This window comes from Tasmannia lanceolata, unplaced genomic scaffold (genome assembly GCF_043159265.1).
Source record: "Tasmannia lanceolata isolate RefF3 unplaced genomic scaffold, GAP_Taslan_0.1 ptg000013l, whole genome shotgun sequence".
NCBI classification, from domain to species: Eukaryota; Viridiplantae; Streptophyta; class Magnoliopsida; order Canellales; family Winteraceae; genus Tasmannia; species Tasmannia lanceolata.
Window position 1 is genome coordinate 18916104 of NW_027518690.1, and position 18207 is coordinate 18934310.

Genomic DNA, 18207 nt, shown 5'->3' on the forward strand with positions numbered 1-18207 from the left:
GGACTCTCCCCTTAGTTGACTCAATCCAATTCCTTAATCAACCCATCCCAATGCAACCGAGTCGCATTCGACCAAGTTGCGGCCTTCCATGTCACAACCGAGTCATTCCCCTATTCTACTAATGCCCTTTTACACCTAATAGAACTTCCTCCTTTTTGCCTAACCAAGTCATATCCCAACACAATCTGAGTCGCATGTTTGAATCCATTTGGCCGAATCTCATAAGCCCGCCCATTTTGAATTCCCAAAATTCAAACCCTTGATGATTCCTGTATGCTCAATTCTTTGATGCAAATTCCCAATTCCAAAATCCCATTGCTAAATCAATGTTTCTGAATCTCAAGTCCAATGCTCAAATACAAACCCGATTCCTGATCCAAATTCCAATCCTGTTTTCCAAAATCCAAGCAACCTCCCCAGTGGAACTACGTGTGGCTTGATCCCCATCACGGGGTACGTAGGCAATTTGGCACTCCCAAGTTCAGTCGCACCTTTCTCTATCTTTCCCATTCCCTCACACTATTCATCATCTCGATTCATCTCGTGTCTCTCGGAACCATTGGATTATGGTTTCCGTCGTAAGAACCCTTAGAGCCCAATTTAGGAACAATGGTGTCGTGTCGTGTTGTGTCCTAAGTTTTAGGGAGTCCTAGAGTTAGGAGTCCAGCCTCATCACGGACGCTTGCTATGTATAGCAACCGTGCCATAGGTCAAGTTACACTAGTCATCCAGTTTTTCCCTAGGACAAGCCTAGTAAACTAGGATGTAGGCTAACCTGCATTAGTCTAAGGGACAACTTGCATTTAGATAGGATCATATAGCATTTTCGATGAAATCCTAAGATAATAAAATCCTCAACTTGAATTAAATAACTTCTCTTAAAACTGTTGAAACAGTCAATCCCGTCTAGATCGGTGTCCTAGTTGAGTTAGGCATATGTAGCTTAGCTTAAATGCACCGAACTACGTCGACTCTGATCCCAGTGAGGCTTGGGTACGTAGGCAGCTTGGATGTCTGACGGCATACCACCCGCGAGTCGGCACCACAACAAATTGTGGTGTTTTGGATATTAATTTTCTTGTAAATGCTTAATCAAATCATTTAGGGCTTTCCATGAAATTAGAATTCTAGGAGAACTTTCACTTAGAATGAATCCAGACAAATTAATAAATCAAGATACACATCTAGGATTCACATTGAAATTAGATCATAGGATGCATATCACTTAGTTCGCACATTAACATAGAGTTGAATGAGCCATTTAAAATAAATTTAAAAGAGTTAGCTTTTGGAATCGAAGACCGATTATCGGGCAAGAATGGTGCATGTGGCGGATAACTCCCCATACCTTCCATTCTCGTAACCAGGTAGCGAGTCTAGATTTCTGGTTAATTTCGGGTCCTAGATCCCACATCTAGGTGGCGACTCTGTCATTCTCTTTCGTGTGGAGTTCGGATTGCCTTAGTGATCCCAAGTTCACATGAAAGATGAATTCAAATCAATATTAAAATGCACACGCCAATCACGTGGATACGAGAGACCAAGAAGAGAGAGCGCGGCGGCTCGCCCCACGCCCCTCTCGCGGGATCAGGGTACCACAGTCTGGCGACTCTGCTGGGGATCACCTAACTTCATTAAAATTTCAAAAGATAATTCATTTAAAATAAATTTAAAAGAGTTAGCTTTTGGAATCGAAGACCGATTATCGGGCAGGAATGGTGCATGTGGCGGATAACTCCCCATACCTTCCATTCTCGTAACCAGGTAGCGAGTCTAGATTTCTGGTTAATTTCGGGTCCTAGATCCCACATCTAGGTGGCGACTCTGTCAGTCTCTTTCGTGTGGAATTCGGATTGCCTTAGTGATCCCAAGTTCACAGGAAAGACGAATTAAAATCAACAATTAAAAAACACACGCCAATCGCGTGGATACGAGAGACCAAGAGAAGAGAGCGCGGCGGCTCGCTCCACGCCCCTCTCGCGGGATCAGGGTACCACAGTCTGGCGACTCTGCTGGGGACACCCACATTTTGCTTTACTTTAACCAACAATAACCTAATATATGTTTTAGGTCATTAATATCTTGATCTGACTTTACGGATCATCAATCGGGACAAAATAAGATAGGGTCACTTCATAGCCCGAACCCTGATTCCATTCCGAGACCCGATTTCCGTAAATCGTTAGATCAATGGCAGATCTTGACCTGGGTCTAACCATCCAAAACCACCTAACCTCTCCTCTCATCCTAACCATCCAAACCTCACCTAACCTCACCTAACCTCTCCTCTCATCCTAACCATCCAAACCTCACCTAACCTCACCTAACCTCACCTAACCACCTAACCTCACCTAACCTTACCTAACCTCACCTAACCTCACCTAACCTCCTATCCCATTCTCCTATAAATACCCTCTCATCCCACCATCCAACGAAAAGAAGAAAAGGAACCCCTCTCTTAGAAAATTCATCCCTCTCCCTCATCTCTTCAAGGGTTCGGCCATCCTTGCCGGATCGGGTGATTTTATACGTTGGGTGATATATATCAAAAGCAGTCATTATCAAGCAAGGAATCATCTTCAAGGAATTAACATCAAAGAAAAATCAAACACAAAGTGGATTTTCAAAGAGGTAGGCATTTATTTCAATTCTATGTACGGTCTGCTTTCATGCATATCTTTTACTTTAAAAGAAAAACCATGTTAGGAAGCATCTAGGATCAATCCTTAATCATATTCTTCTTGATGGTAGACTTTGAAGTTATACATGTTTCCCTCTTCTCTTAACCCATCTTATCTTCATTTTTATTTTTCCCTAATGGTTCACACCCTGGTTCCCCCTGGTTAGCCCCTGGTTAGACCCTGGTTGCACCCAGGTTCGTTGCTGGTTGCACCCAGGTTCGATGCTGGTTGCACCCTGGTTCCCTGCTGGTTCGCACCCTGGTTCCCCTGCTGGTTCGCACCCTGGTTCCCTACTAATTCGCACCCTGGTTCGCACCCTGGCCAGCCCCTGGTTGTACTCTGGTTCGCACCCTGGTTCACACCCTGGTTCCCCCTGGTTAGCCTCTGGTTAGACCCTGGTTGCACCCAGGTTCGCTGCTGGTTGCACCCAGGTTCCCCTGCTGGTTCGCACCCTGGTTCCCTGCTGGTTCGCACCCTGGTTCACACCCTGGTTCCCCCTGGTTAGCCTCTGGTTAGACCCTGGTTGCACCCAGGTTCGCTGCTGGTTGCACCCAGGTTCGATGCTGGTTGCACCCTGGTTCCCCTGCTGGTTCGCACCCTGGTTCCCTGCTGGTTCGCACCCTGGTTCACACCCTGGTTCCCCCTGGTTAGCCTCTGGTTAGACCCTGGTTGCACCCAGGTTCGCTGCTGGTTGCACCCAGGTTCGATGCTGGTTGCACCCTGGTTCCCCTGCTGGTTCGCACCCTGGTTCCCTGCTGGTTCGCACCCTGGTGCACCCTGGTCCGCACCCTGGTTTGTACCCTGCTTCCTCCTGGTTAGACCATGGCTAGTCTCGGGTTTGCTCCTAACTTAGACCCGACTCACTAAACCCCATACCCATAAGCCTTAAACCCTATAACCATAGCCACACATCAACCCAAGCCATACCTTTGTCCACTCACTGAGGCACACCATTTATCCATAAATTTGGTTACATTAAATCTAACCCAGCCAGGCCACCTGCAGCTTAAGTCAAATCGCCCCAATACAATCCAACCAAGTGGGATCCCAACCCAGCTCAACTGAGTCAACTCTAGCCAACCTCCCTAGTCGAGTTGACCCAACTCTCTAGTCGAGTATGCTCAACCTCTTTAACTAATTGGACTCTCCCCTTAGTTGACTCAATCCAATTCCTTAATCAACCCATCCCAATGCAACCGAGTCGCATTCGACCAAGTTGCGGCCTTCCATGTCACAACCGAGTCATTCCCCTATTCTACTAATGCCCTTTTACACCTAATAGAACTTCCTCCTTTTTGCCTAACCAAGTCATATCCCAACACAATCTGAGTCGCATGTTTGAATCCATTTGGCCGAATCTCATAAGCCCGCCCATTTTGAATTCCCAAAATTCAAACCCTTGATGATTCCTGTATGCTCAATTCTTTGATGCAAATTCCCAATTCCAAAATCCCATTGCTAAATCAATGTTTCTGAATCTCAAGTCCAATGCTCAAATACAAACCCGATTCCTGATCCAAATTCCAATCCTGTTTTCCAAAATCCAAGCAACCTCCCCAGTGGAACTACGTGTGGCTTGATCCCCATCACGGGGTACGTAGGCAATTTGGCACTCCCAAGTTCAGTCGCACCTTTCTCTATCTTTCCCATTCCCTCACACTATTCATCATCTCGATTCATCTCGTGTCTCTCGGAACCATTGGATTATGGTTTCCGTCGTAAGAACCCTTAGAGCCCAATTTAGGAACAATGGTGTCGTGTCGTGTTGTGTCCTAAGTTTTAGGGAGTCCTAGAGTTAGGAGTCCAGCCTCATCACGGACGCTTGCTATGTATAGCAACCGTGCCATAGGTCAAGTTACACTAGTCATCCAGTTTTTCCCTAGGACAAGCCTAGTAAACTAGGATGTAGGCTAACCTGCATTAGTCTAAGGGACAACTTGCATTTAGATAGGATCATATAGCATTTTCGATGAAATCCTAAGATAATAAAATCCTCAACTTGAATTAAATAACTTCTCTTAAAACTGTTGAAACAGTCAATCCCGTCTAGATCGGTGTCCTAGTTGAGTTAGGCATATGTAGCTTAGCTTAAATGCACCGAACTACGTCGACTCTGATCCCAGTGAGGCTTGGGTACGTAGGCAGCTTGGATGTCTGACGGCATACCACCCGCGAGTCGGCACCACAACAAATTGTGGTGTTTTGGATATTAATTTTCTTGTAAATGCTTAATCAAATCATTTAGGGCTTTCCATGAAATTAGAATTCTAGGAGAACTTTCACTTAGAATGAATCCAGACAAATTAATAAATCAAGATACACATCTAGGATTCACATTGAAATTAGATCATAGGATGCATATCACTTAGTTCGCACATTAACATAGAGTTGAATGAGCCATTTAAAATAAATTTAAAAGAGTTAGCTTTTGGAATCGAAGACCGATTATCGGGCAAGAATGGTGCATGTGGCGGATAACTCCCCATACCTTCCATTCTCGTAACCAGGTAGCGAGTCTAGATTTCTGGTTAATTTCGGGTCCTAGATCCCACATCTAGGTGGCGACTCTGTCATTCTCTTTCGTGTGGAGTTCGGATTGCCTTAGTGATCCCAAGTTCACATGAAAGATGAATTCAAATCAATATTAAAATGCACACGCCAATCACGTGGATACGAGAGACCAAGAAGAGAGAGCGCGGCGGCTCGCCCCACGCCCCTCTCGCGGGATCAGGGTACCACAGAGCCCTTGTTTTATTTTGTATCTATTTGGTGCCCCTGGCATTCTAACGGAAAATGTTCCCATTTAAAATGATTTTAGTCCAAATTTCTTCAAAATTAGTAAAAATGGCATTTTTACAGAGTTAGGCAATGTTCCAAGATCTCCCCAGCAGAGTCGCCAGCTTGTGGACCTCGATCCCGAGGACGGCGGGCGGGCGAGGGACACGAGATCCCACGCGGTCCTCTAAGATCTCCACAATGTGAAGGAGAGCTCTACCAAGGAACTCTCGAAATGGTGCCACTCACAGCATGGGTGGCGATATAAATGAGATACCTCTCGATTCAAGGACCAGCCCGGAACCAAGATGTACCTATAACAAAGAAGAGTCGCCATCCAAGGAAGTAGGCCCTGGATCCCATGAAATACTCTGTTGCAACGGATAACCAGAGATACAAAAGTCCGTGCCTGATGACGAATGGGGAAGGTATTAAGCGCCCCCAATTCGCCCAAGTGCAAGCACCTGGTCTCTTATGCCATTTTTAATTAATTTTGAAGAGTTTTGGGCTAAAATCATGTGAAATGGGAACGAGTATCCCCGAAGAAATGTCTATCTAAGCATGCATGACCTGGGGATGGGCAAAAGAAGATTAACATCCAAATCCTAACTCACCGCATCTACTCCTAACCCATCACATCTAGGAAAGCAATAGCGTCCGCATGCACAGCTACAGCTAAGCAAGTAATAGCAGATATGATAAGCAGAAAAGCAGTAAATATCTACAGCTAATCACGTGAAACTAAACACACAAGAAATAAGCAAGCTGAAAGTAAACACACAAGGAACCAAATACAAACACATGATAAACTAAAAGATGCAAGGAAAGAAAGGAATCAGAAAATAGACGGTATGGGCAAACCCAAAATGCCAGGGGAAAGAAAATGGGACATACGATAAACTCAGGGAGCGATTCTAAAGGAATCGAGCTCAGTGATCCTGATCCGCTAAAGATCGGACAAGTCTCGCGATCGTCATAGCCTATCGTTGGGCTCAGCGAGGACAATCCCTGTGAAGGGGCCATGCTATGTCGTCACCCGTCCCAAAACCTGATAAAACGTCGGAAAACCAATAAAACCGGAAAACCACGATCGAAATCGGTAATGAAATGAAAAGAAGGCTCCGAGTGACTTGGCAATCACCATCCTTGCCCTTTTAGGTTTTCGTATTTTTGGGAAAAGCTTGAAAGATATTTTCAGATGCTGAAATGATTTTTTTGAAGGGTTTAAATGATTTTATTGAAAAGTTTGACTGAACTTGGGACGAGAATCCCAAGCTGCCTACGTACCCTGTGGAAAGGGATCAAGCCACGTAGTTCAAAACAGCTTTTCGAAAAACGCTTTTGAGTGTTTTTTTATGTTTTTTGGATTTTTGTTATTTGGTTTTTATGTATTTTTATCCCTTTTGATTGAAAGGGGGTTTTGGCTCAAGAGGTTGCCGTCCATCATCGCCTAAACCCGACGAGTGTTCCCAAAATCGATGGGGATCCCGAAATGTAAGGAGAATCCCAAGGAACGCGAGGAGAGTGAACCCGAAGAAGGAGGAACTCCAAACCCTGTAAGAAGCGAAGGTCCTAAAGAAAAAGGAATCCCTAAACCCCATGAAGAATCCTAGAACAAGGAGGAGAAGAAGGGTGAAGGGGGTTTGGCTCAAGAGACACCCCGTCATCACTTGAACCCGAGAGGAAAGTTTCCAAAACTAAGGGAGATATCAAACGAGGGTAACGATCCCGAACTTTCGGATCAGGAAATTATCACAAACTTTTAATTCAGCTTATGAAACCCACATCCCAATACCATGAGACAGCCACATAGAAATAAAGCACAGCAATGAGAAGTTGTCCCAATACCCAAAAAGGAAACTATGACAAATCAATTAAAATAGAATGGGCAAGCCAATTCTGTGAATAAAATTTGGTGAAAGCCATGTCAATAGCAAAGAACATCCACTGGCTTTACTCATCAGACCTAACGTTGAATATATGAATTACATAGTGCGGATTTGAAGTTGCCCTCAGAAATTGATTTTGAATGAATGATCAGTGAAGCTCTGTTGTGATCAAAACGGAGCAATGCAAGTATCAGCTCCCCAGTACCACCTAATAGCAGTGCTTGTATTTAAGAAAAGATAATCGAGCAGACCCTCAAACCAAATTTATGCCATCTAAAAAAAATCACAGCATTTGGGGCAAGGAAAATAGAGTGCAAGGAAAGTATAGAGGATCTTTTCTATCACTTACAGACACACTATCCACGATCAAAACCATTCAATCCCATAAACCATAAAAATGAAATGATAGAAATTGTGAGAATTACCTAAGATTGAAGATGATCGCACGGATCGAGTGATTTGCGGGAGTCGGTTGTACTCGAGAATTGACGGATCAAAGCTTGAAGATGGTGGTAGATAGAGGGTTTAAGGGATGATGGTCGAGGACTTCAGATTGCCGGAAATGAGTCGGGAAGTGACCGGATCTGGGAAGTGCTCGCTAGTGGGTAGGGGTATATGGGGGTGATCAAAGGGTTTTAATGGTGGTTGGGGTCTCAAAGACAAAACAAAACAAGCAAAAAAAACAAAAAAACAGAGGAGATACAGTGGCTGCTGTGGTGAAGGTAAGGGCAGAGAGGGTCGGAAATGGGTATGGCCGGATTCGGATGGGGTTGGGTGCGGAAATGGGTTAGATGTGGGTTTTGATGTAGGAAAATGGTGGAGGGATGGTAGAAGGGCGGAGGTGACAGAGAGGGTTGCGGCTGGAGATGGGTATGGTGGAGGGATGGGAGAGGTTGAAGAAGACCGAGCACCTCCTTCTCTCTTGCTGTTTTCTTTTCTTTCTCAATCTCTCATTTTTATCTACGGAAATGGGGTTTTTCTTTTTCTTTTTTTATGGTGGATCGGAGATGGGTATGGGTTTGGTTCGGTCGGATTCCGGCAAGCTTGCCGGAATCAATGGAGATGGTGGTCTCTCCCTCTCCCTCTCTCTCTCTCTTGGTGGCTGCTGTTGGTGGAGATGGAGGTGAAGAGAGGATGGAGGTTGATGGCGTGAGTGGCTGAAATGGAGGAGGGTTTGAGGGTTATGGATTTGGGTTTTCAAAGTGGGATTGGGGTGGAGATGGGTTTCGGTTTTGGAGGTGGTGGTTGGGGAAGATGAGGGTGGAAGAGGGTTTTCGAAGGGTTTGTGGTAGTCAGTGGTGGCTGGTGGTCGGAAAAGATGGGGGTGGAAGAGGTGGGTTGCAGAGGTTGGAAATGGAGATGGGTTTTGGGTTTCGAGTTTGAAGATGGTGGCTGGTGGTGGTGCGGTGGAGATGGGTTTTGGGTTTCGGGTTTGAGGTTGAGGATGGTGGCTGGTGCGGTGGAAATGAGTTTTGGGTTTCGGGTTTGGGGTGGAGATGGTGGTGGGTATGGGGTTTCGATGGTGGAGATTGGTGGTGGATGGGGTAGATGGAGGTGGCGGTTGGAGAAGAGTGGAAGAAGAAGAGGGTTTGGGGGTGGTGGTTGGAGGCGGTGGTAGAAGGAAGAGAAGATGAGGTGGCTGCAAATCCCTTTTCTCCTCTCCCTCCCTCTGCTGCCCTTTTTCTTTTAAAAAATCCTCCCCTTGAAAACCCTAGTTTTATCCCCTTTGTTCGGTAAGTGATATTATTCCACCCCCTTTTGCTCCATGGACACCCCTTATCTGGTGCATTGTTACTGTCTTGCACTATAGGGAGGGTGGCCTGGGTAGAAAATGGGGGGTTAACATTTAGCTCTTAGTTGTTTACTGCCCATGGGGTTGGTATTAGCACACCTATATTGGATATTTCACTTCCCTCCTGCTTGATTTTGAGATAAAAAAAAACGGATTAGAGTGCAACTTGGGTCAAATTTTCTCAAAGTCGGGTTGGGCTATTAACTTAGGATCATGTCGGGTTTGGATATTTTGGGAAACTTTAAATTTGGTTCCGGACCTTAGGTTTCGGGAACTTGAGACTTGATTCGGGGAGACAGTGAATTCGGTTTCGGGATTTATTCAATTTTTGGGAAATTTGGGTCAGGTCAAAATGGGGTGTCTATACAGGGCGACTTGTGAAATGGGCCGTAGAGCTGAGCGAATTCGATATCCAGTATTGCTCAGGCCGGCGATAAAAGCTCAAGTGCTGGCAGATTTCGTGGCCGAGTGCACAATCCACCAGCAAAGCATCGAATCCGAAGTTGCCCAAACCCTGTTTGTAGAGAATGCAACTACAACTGGGGAACAGACAAAAGCTGAGACTGAACCAGTGGGAACGGAAAACATCCCTGTACCGGCAGAACAGAATCCATCGTCCAACGAACCATTCTGGGAAGTATATGTGGACGGATCTTCAAACAAGGTTGGTTGTGGAGCCGGTTTGGTTCTCACTGGACCCGATAACTTTGTTCTGGATTATGCGCTGAGGTTCGGATTCCGTGCGTCCAACAATGAGGCAGAATACGAGGCTCTCATTGCCGGAATGAACCTAGCGATCCAGACCAGCGCCCAAAGGCTGAAGGCGTATTGCGACTTCCAGCTGGTCGCAAACCAAATCCAAGGAGTCTATGATGCCCGCGACGAGCGCATGATCAAGTACCTCTCCAAGGTGCGCTAGTTGGCCGGCAAGTTCAAAAACTTCGAGGTCATTAGAATCCCTAGAACGGAGAATGTAAAAGCGGATGTGCTGTCTAAGCTGGCAGCATCCGGTTACACCACTCTTGGGAGTATATGTATGGAATTTTTGAAGAAATCCAGTATCGAAAATAAGGCTGTCGAAGTGATGCAGGTCGAGCACGAGTCGTGCTGGATGGACGAGATCATTGAGTACCTGCGTAGTGGGAAGCTTCCTGAAGCAAAGAAGGAAGCCCGCAAAGTGATACAGAGAGCAGCCCGATTTTTCCTAGATGGTGAGAGTTTGTACAAAAGGTCGTACACCATTGCTGTGGACCTGGTCAAAAGGTGCGAGAGATGCCAAAAGTTCTCTCCCACCATCCATCAACCTGCTGTGTCCATGGCCCCGATCATCAGCCCGCTCCCTTTCGCAGTATGGGGGATGGACATCTTAAGCCCTTTTCCGCCTGCCTCCGGGAGACGTGAGTTCGTCGTGGTAGCCATTGACTATTTTACCAAGTGGGTGGAGGTTGAACCTCTGGCCAAGATCACAGAGCAAAACGTGCAGACCTTCTTCTGGAAGTCAGTCGTTTGCAGATTCGGGATACCCCGCATCTTGATAACGGACAACGTCAGACAGTTCGCCTGCCGGAACTTTCGAAAATTTTGCTCTGACTTGAAGATCGAACAGAGATTCACTTCAATGGCACACCCTCAGACGAATGGGCAAACCGAACTAACGAACAGAATCCTACTCCAGGGAATCAAAAAGAGGCTGGACAAGAAGGCAGGCCGATGGGCAGACGAACTTTATCACGTCCTCTGGGCGTATCGTACCACCCCGCGCACCGCTACGGGGGAATCGCCATTTAACTTATCTTTTGGAACTGAGGCCGTAATACCCGTCGATGTTGGCGTCCCGTCTCTCAGAGTCACCAACTTCAATGAGCAGACCAATGGAGATGGACTCCGCGCAAACCTCGACTTGCTAGAGGAAGCCCGAGAAGAATCCCGAATCAGGGTCGCGGCCTACAAGCAAAAAGTGTCCCACTATCACGACCTGAAGATATGCCCAAGAGAATTCTGAGTAGGAGACCTAGTCCTGAGAAAGGCTGCTATCTCCCAACCGAAGAAGGTAGGCAAAATCTCCTCGACCTGGGAAGGGTCGTACTGAGTGAAAGAGATAATTCACCCGGGGAGTTACAAACTGGAGACACTCGGGGAGCACCAACTACCCCACGCATGGAATTCAAGGAACCTCCGAAAATACTATCAGTAGCTGGCCGCTCGGCGCGAAAGTGAGCCGTTGTAAAAAATGTTTGAATGTGAATGATAAAAAGGATACTCTTTGCAAATCTCCGAGCGCTCTGTCTCAGAAATCCAGCTCACTAAAACTTGGGTACTCGCTGCTTGGTTCGCCCAGGCTCATCTCCACAAAGACCGGGAGCGCACTCCTGGTCAGGAACGGGCCCGGACCGAAAAACCAAACCTACTCGGAAACCTAGTTCACCAAAACTTGGGTACTCGCTGCTTGGTTCGCCTCGGCTCGTCTCCACAAAGACCGGGAGCGCACTCCTGGTTAGGAACGGGCTCGGACAGAAAAACAAAACCTACTCGGAAACCCAGTTCACTAAAACTTGGGTACTCGCTGCTTGGTTTGCCCCGGCTCGTCTCCACAAAGACAAAGGGAGCGCACTCCTGGTCAGGAACGGGCCTGGACAGAAAAACCAAACCTACTCGGAAACCCAGTTCACCAAAACTTGGGTACTCGCTGCTTGGTTCGCCTCGGCTCGTCTCCACAAAGACCGGGAGCGCACTCCTGGTCAGGAACGGGCTCGGACAGAAAAACCAAACCTACTCGGAAACCGAGTTCACTAAAACTTGGGTACTCGCTGCTTGGTTTGCCCCGGCTCGTCTCCACAAAGACCGGGAGCGCACTCCTGGTCAGGAACGGGCCCGGACAGAAAAACCAAACCTACTCGGAAACTCAGTTCACCAAAACTTGGGTACTCGCTGCTTGGTTCGCCTCGGCTCGTTTCCACAAAGACCGGAAGCGCACTCCTGGTCAGGAACAGGCCCGGACAGAAAAACCAAACCTACTTGGAAACCCAGTTCACCAAAACTTGGGTACTCACTGCTTGGTTCCCCCCGGTTCGTCTCCACAAAGACTGGGAGTGCACTCCTGGTCAGGAACGAGCCCGGGCAGAAAAACCAAACCTAGTCGGAAACCCAATTCACCAAAACTTGGGTACTCGCTACTTAGTTCACCCCGGTTCGTCTTTACAAAGACCCGAGTCAATAAAAACTTGAATGCCTACCCGGAGTGCCGTTCTGCTCGGAAACAAACTGTTTTACAAGTATTATTGGCCCACAGTGTATTAATCAATATTAGCCAGAGGCAGACATGAGCGGAAACAGTGGACTGCGAAATGTAACTTCTATTCATGAAAAAGTGGGCCTCGAAGGGCCATTACAAAAAGTAGGGCCTCCAAGGGCCATTACAAAAAGAATCAAGAAGCTGTGCCAAAAAGGAAAAATGAGGAGCTCAAGACACCCCATGACCACCTTCCCCTGGGGAGCTCAAGACACCCCATGACCACCATCCCGTGGGGGATCTGCCCCCGGGACCTCTGTTGCTGCGATGGTGCCCTGCTCGTCGTCGCCGGCCACCAACGGATCAGGAAGGATAAGGCCCGTCAGGACTACAGCCGGGTTGGATCCCTTGACCTGCTCAAGGCAATCCATGAATCCCAGCTTGTAGGATTCAGTGGACAAACTAATGAGTTCGTCCTCTTTCTTCTGCACGGCCTCTTCGACGGCCACTATATGCCTCTCCCAGGCTCTTTCCCTCTGTGCATTGAGGGCTTCGGTGGCCTTCTACTTCTGGGCGGCCATCTCGGCCTTGAGCCGCTTTTTCTCCGCGTCCCTCTCCCCGATAGACCTATGGAGCTCGGCTGCCTCCTGCATCAATTTGCCGTTCTCCTCCTCGGACTTAGTGATAGCGGCAGAGAACTTCCGACTCTTCTCGCGGAAGTCATTATAATACAATCCGATCTGATAGAGCGAGGAGAAAATGGCCTCATCAGCCGCATCTGGAGGCTCGTTTATAACCTGGAGCTGATCCTGGTTCAGTTGGCCTTTGGTGATGATCTCCCTAGCCACCCGGATATCACCCATGCTGGTGTCGCTCTTCTGAACGGCCCAGTTAGGCCGGAAGACGTTGTCCCCGAACCTTACAGAGGTGGGGCGGGCTCCGGTAGTTGCGTCCACTGACTTAGAGCTCCCCGGCCGTAGGAGCCGACCAACTTCACACTGGGCTTGCCCTTGGGGGTGGTGCGTCCTTAGTTGGCGCGGGACTTGAAATCTCAGGGGCTTTCCTCTTCTGGCCCTGCTGGCCCTAGCCCCTACCAAAGGCCCCCTGCCTCACCTTCTCCAACTTTGATTGCGTCTGCATTTCTGAAATTCAACAGGACGAAAAAAAACCAGTCAGAGACAAAGAAAGAAAAGAGGAGCTCGAAAGCAAGACTAGCAACATACGTGCCGGGGTCGCAGTACTAATGCCGAGCCCGACCAGGATCTCTTCCCTAGAAAAGTTCGCACAATGAATCAGCCTTCCCGATGCAACTCCTCACAGACTAGAGCAAACGTTCTCATATCCTCGCCCTCCAAGAGCGGCTTGCGGCTCAGCGCGAGTGTATCTGGGGTGTCCCACTTCAATGGAACCGGCCAGGGCTCAGTGAGCTCGCCGTCCTCGACATAGAAGAACCTGTTCTTCCATAGGTGTATGGAGGATGGAATGCCAGTAATCATTTTCACCTCAGGGCGTTGGCTGATGTAAATCCAACCTCCATCCTTATGCCTCTTCAGGTGCGCACACATCCGAAACAGCGGTATGGACAAGCTCCTTTGGAGCCGGCCCTGAACGAGGTATATGAACCAGACCAGCGTCCTCCATGAGTTCGGCGCGACCTGAGCCGGAGCCAGGCCGTAATATCGAAGGACTGCGGCGAAGAATAGATGCAAAGGGAACCTGAGCCCGGCTCTTAACGACTCATCATATATACAGACGTCGGTACTGTCGTTGCAGGCTCTATCTCCCTCTATCGCGGCCCTCAGCCTGAACCTTTGGGGAACACAATACCTATCTCTAATATCCCCTAGTCTATACTCATCAAGGATGTTCTCCTCGTAAAGAGCCTGAATATTATATTTGGGATCGGCGTCCATCCGAGCCCTAGCAGTGACCTCGACGGCCCGGCCCGGAAGGAATGTGGTGGACGCCTCGATGGCATCACTACCCGCACTCACCTCTGCTCGGAAATAACTATCGGTTGGAGGCGGGGTGGTATTCAGATCCAAAATCACCTCGTCCCCACTATCTACGACCTCTACGCTAATATCGGGACTCACCATATACGGGCCGGGAGTCTTGGCCAGATTAGTTTAAGTCCTCTCTGACGAGCTAGACCCTGAACTACTAGAAGAGGCGGACTCCCCTGAAGAGGACCTAGAACCGGACTCCGAACCAGACTCAGAGCTAGAGGTACTACGGGACATGAAGAACGCAGGAAAAGAAACGAATAAAAGACGCGCTCAAGAAGATTATCGGTCTGAACAGAGAACTGCTAATTCGCGGATGGCCACAACCACAAGCTACCCGAGCCAAACAGGCAGAGCAAAAAGCAAAAAAGCAAGAGTAAAAAGTAAAAAGTGAAAAAATGAAGGGTGAAAACCTCTTCTTATAGCCTCTAAGCTTGAGGCAGTTCGCATTCGTGAACCAAGTAACGCCACGTGTCTTTCATTAATGAAGGGCACACACTTCGAGGCAAGGGCGTGAGTAAATGCGCGCATACGATATTGTAGACACCCCATTTTGACCGGACCCAGGTTCACAATTAGTTGTGCGCAACCTCATCAAACCAGTGAATTAGGCCCCCAAATTACACTCTAAGCTAGGTTAGGATCTTCCGTAAGTCCCCGTAAAATTTCGTTGAAATCCGAGTTGATTTGCCCTGCGAACGAGCCGAGAGAAGTATAGTAATGCAAATCTGGAAGGGGGGTGATATATCCTGGACAGGGGGTGTGCTTTTGAAAAATTGGCCGAGGTTTGTCTTTTGATAATAAGACAAAGCGGGAGGATGCGCCTATAAATTCGCGTGCTTTATCAAGTAGGGGGGTGCCAATATCATTCATTTTTTTTATATAAGAAAAAAATCAAAAAAATGGAAGGGGGACTGTTCATCTTTCGTTGAAAACAGAGAGAGAGAAAGAGAGAGAGAGAGAGAGAGAGAGAGAGAGAGAGAGAGAAAGAGAGGGAGATCGCCGTTCAACATCTCCGGTAACCTCCTCCTCCGGCCCAACTTCTTCTTCTCCGGCCTCCATCTGCTCCGGCAGCATCCTCCACCATCCGATCTGTGCTCCGATCCATCTCCACAACCGGCCATTCGATCTTTCTCCGGCCATCCATCTTCTCCGGCCATCCCTTTTCCTCCGGCCACTTACCTCATCACCGATCCTCCCTCTCAGATCTTCTCTTCTTCCTCTGCTTCATCTCCATCTCAGATCTCCATTAATTCCGGCAATTTTGCCGGAATCCATTCGCCTTTTCCCTCTTCCCCGATCGGATTCTCCGATCGGATCCATTGGATCTCCGGCCAATCTCCTCCACTACCAGATCCGATTACTTCCATCATCTTCTCCGACCTAGATCCAGCCAGTCTCCGAAAATCTTATTCTCCGGCTCAATTTGCCGGATTCCAGCCAAAAGCTCAGATCTGCTATTTCAAGCTTCGGTCCATCTTCCTTGGTTCAAATTCGGAGCTGAAAATCGAAGAGAGCAAGTGATCGTACATACTATTTGCTTCGATAGGAAGAGAAATTAAAGAAGGGAGGATAAGTGCCAGAGAAACGTGTGAAGAAAAAGAGAAAAGGGAGCTTTGATCTCGAACTGAGATCCCTCGTCTTGATGGATCTGATCGTTTGCCTTTCTAAGACACAATCAAATAAATTTTTACTCAGGTGAACTTTGCAGACAAGTGAGGTAAGAGCTACTGAACTTTGTTGCCCTAATTTCTTGCATTTTCGTGGTTATAGAACTTTGTTGCTTCAGTTCCTTATATTCTTTTCCATGTCTTGGTTGCTCAATTTCAATCATAGTTGAATAACTTGTATGCTCTTATTTTAGAACTTTATCTCTAATTTTCAGCAAGACTCCAAGGATTTTATATAATGGATTTGTAATTGGATGTCTACACTCATCTCTATCTACAGTAGTAGTAGTTTCCATAAGTGTAATTATCAGGTTTTGTGTTTGTATGTGGTTTTGCCATCATTGTCAAAGAAAATTTTAAAGTACTTCATCAGTTAGTGCGAATTTTTTTTTTAAAAATTTTGATTTTGTTTTAAAAAAGAAGAAGAAGAAAAGAATTTCTGTTTTGCATTGCTATATCTCCTTTGTACTTGAGTTGATTACCTTGGTAGTTCCCTGTCTCAATGAGTGCAAACTGTTTGATAAATGTTTCCAAAGAGTGGTGCATGAGCTGAATAATTGACGAAGCACGACATGCTCATCTTGTTTTCATAGCTCGGGATTTTGCTTATCTTGTAATTGATTTTATCGTTTCCTTGACATGGGACCCCATATGTAGTGTTGAAATTTCAGAAACTCTTGGATCAGCCCCAATTTTTTGAATGAATTGATAAGGTTTTTGGTAACCCTTGATTCACCCCCATGTCAGCCCCACTACTACCCCTGTTTCAACACAGTTTCCACCCCATTGCTGCCCTGTTTCAACATAGTTTTCCCCATTTCAGCCCTCTGTTTTAACACAATAACCTGCCCCATTTATGCACCAAAATCTGTCCACGTTTCACCCTCACTGTTTTTGCACTTGAATCTGCACAAGTAAATGCCTCATTCAAATTAAAAATTTGCGCAAATTGGAAATATCATTTGATATATTTGTATAATCTGTTGAAAATCTAATACTCTTTTTATCTTAAGCTTTGAGTTAGGTTTTGAAGATGGTGATAAATGGACTGTTCAGGTGAGACTCTCTTGAGGTTCATAAACTTGTCTTTTATTATTAAAATAAATTGTTTAATTGAAGGAGAAAATCAGATGACTACTCTATTCTATGTCCTTGACACGAATATCGTCTGATTTCAAGGCGGTTTGTAGAAATATTATATGTGTATGAAATCAGATGATTACTTTGGCATCATCTGATTTCATTGGAGTCCCCGTATTGAGGTTTGTGGTTCGCTTTGAAGTGTTTGATATTGTTTTTACTTCATTAGGCTACCTAGCGGCTGGTCTAGGCTAAATAATGTTGTTTATCATGCTATGATTGCTATTATTACAGGTTGTGTACTCTTTAGTTATAAGTCTTTATTTGCTTAGTACTTGATTTGTTTATATAAGAATGGAATGGAAATTTGAGATTGCCTAGTAGCTCTTTTCTACTCTCTTGGTGGACTAGCGCAGTCTTCTAGACTTCTTTAGATAATAGAACCTGTACTAGGAGACATATTCTGTCTCGTTAGGCAATCCTCCTTTGGAGGCAAGCCTCATTTGTAGAATCCTCTCTGAGATTGCACCTCAACTTGTTCCTCTGTTAACTAGAGACCAATCTGGTCAATTAGTTGTCTTAGCCTTGCTTACCCCTTGAGGGCAATGATAAGGTTGTTTAGAGCCCATCTTTGTGTGTGTTTAGGAGACCCGCCCGGTCTCATTCTCTTGTAAAACCTCCTCTTTGTGCGCCGTTTGGTTTTGGGAGAACACCCTACTCGGCTTGGCTTCATACCCCTACCCTTATGGGTATTGGGTTGCACATTTGTTGCACCCTAGGGCTAGGTAGCTGTCCGGCCCGACTGGGTGTTTTTACCTCCGCCAAATGTGCACAAATTCTTATTCCTTTTTACTTGTGATCTTCTCCTTATTCGATAGTTCATTCGCATAGGAGTTAGCCCTTGATTAGAGAGTCTTTGACTTATTCATCCTTTAGATGGTGTTATTAGAGAGTCTTTGACTCATTTGCCTTTTAGGTGGTGTTATAGGAGAGTCTTTGACTCATTTGTCTTTAGTGTAGTGTTATTAGAGAGTCTTTGACTCATTTATCCTTTAATTAGCATTAGTGGAGTCTTTGACTCGTGT